The sequence below is a fragment of the Nannospalax galili genome, unplaced genomic scaffold (genome assembly GCF_000622305.1).
Source record: "Nannospalax galili isolate Female #2095 unplaced genomic scaffold, S.galili_v1.0 scaffold1141, whole genome shotgun sequence".
Classification (NCBI taxonomy): domain Eukaryota; kingdom Metazoa; phylum Chordata; class Mammalia; order Rodentia; family Spalacidae; genus Nannospalax; species Nannospalax galili.
Genome location: NW_008345269.1, coordinates 478,845 through 480,966, shown reverse-complemented (window position 1 = coordinate 480,966; position 2,122 = coordinate 478,845).

Here is a 2,122-nt window from a genome sequence, read left to right as displayed (position 1 = left end):
CCTCCCTCCCTCCCCCCATCTCGTCCTCTTCCAGCTTCCGCTTCTTTGCTGTCGCCCCTGAAGCATACCCGCTCCTTTATTCCTTTTCAAAATTGGGCTATGCAATTTTATTTTTATATTCCTTCAAGAATCACAGAATTTTTCAATCTGACCAAACCACTAAAAACCATGAAGTCGAACCAACTCATCTCTTAGGACACTGGATCCCAGCAAAGTTTAGCTACAATGGTAGTTACTTTTCCTGTTAGTTACTTTTCCTCACAGGAGCAACTTAGAGGTTTGTTTTGGCTCATGGTTTCTAAGAGCTTCCACTCCCTCATGGCAGGGAAGGCATGGTGGTGGGAATGGTATGTCTTATGTCTGGGAAACAGGAGGCAGTGGGCACTAGACCCAAACCAGCAGTGGGTATGACTTCCAAAAGCTCACCAGCTGCAGAGGAGAGCTGCTCACATGGTGATGGCCCAGGAAGCAGTGTGGAGCAAAGGCAGGACTGAGCTGGAACCTTCAGTCTCGTGCCAAGGAACCTGTTTCTCTAGCCAGGCGTTTCCTCCTAATGGTTTCAAAGCCTTCAAAATAGTGTCACAAACTGGGATAACATCAAAGCTTAGTCTACGGGGGCACTACAGGCTCAGAGCATGTTAGTGACTCACCACTCAAGGTGCAGGAGATAAATGATTAAACCAAGGCAGCTTCCAGGTCCCAGAACTTCCTGTTCCATACTTTTTCTTAACATATCATTCCTCAGACTTTTAAGCTTTCAGCCTTACAGTGATTAGATGAAAAGCTCTTCTAATGGATGACAGACATGTAAACCTTTATCTCTTTACAAGTTGATTCTAGGCATTCTGTTTTGGCTCACTAGATTGACCATTTCTGATGAGTTTTGCAACAGTAATCCACATTCTATTGGTTCTAAGACTTGTTATTTATTATTTGGTTGAAAGTCCAACACCACACATGAGCCTTGTTTCTTAAAGATTTTATTTATTTATTTTGTATTTATTTTTATTTTATGTGTATTGCCTGCATGTGTGTAAGTGCACCACTGTCCACGCAATGCCCACAGAGGCCAGAGAGGACTTGGATTCCTTGGAACTGGAGTTACAGATGGTTGTCAGCTATGATATAGGTGCTTGACACTGAATCCTGGTCCTCTGGAAGAGCAGAAAGTGCTCTCAACTGTTGAGCCATCTCCCCAGTCCCCTCACATGAGTTTTTAATGATATGATGATGATGATGATGATGATGATGGGGTATGGGTGTGTGTGCGTGTGCATGTGCGCGTGCGTATGCGTGCGTGTGTGTGTCAGTGCATGTGTGGAGGTCAGAGGACAAGGAACAGGAGTCGGTTCTCCCCTTCCAACACGTAGCTTTTAGAAATTGAACTCAGGTCATCAGGCTCATGGTATTCTCCTTCACCCCTTGAGCCTTCAAACCAGCCCTTTTAAAGACTTATCGATGATGATGAAAAGTTTCTTGGTTTCTGTGCCATGTCAAGCCTGATGACAATAAACAGACATTGTATTGAGGAGCTTGTACCAAATACAGGAACAAATATAGAAATTCAGCTGTCCTTGTGCTTCAGGGCCCCAGGGAGTGCTACCCGCTGTCTGGGGCATGAGGACACCACCCACAGGTGAAGAGCTGGTCATTTCAAGGAGGTGGTTAGGGCAATTTTTATTTCATACTGAAATGTACGTACTGATTAGAGTAGGTGTTGGGTACAGCACTGTGCTACCGGAGCCGGACGTGGTTTGCAGTTTCAGTGTCATAAGCAGAATTCCTGTCATCAAAAGTACGACAAAAAATGTCATCAAAGTACGACACCAAGTAGTTATTTCTCCAGGGTAATTGACAGTTGGTACATTTTCCCAAGTCTTATTTGGGCAATTTGCAAGCTCTTGGGGGAGCGGGGCTGGAGGAGAAGGGAGAGAGGCAGAGGGTGGATGGGAAACAGGACTAGGCTTCGCTAGCGCTGCCGAGCAGGAAAACAGTTCAACATTGTCCCCTAGTTGGGTTTTATCCAACTTTTCTCTAGGTAGCTTGTGCTGGTTCATTGGCAACATGCTTTAAGTGATGAGGTTGTTATCCTTTTTAAAAAATATTTTATTTATTATTTTTA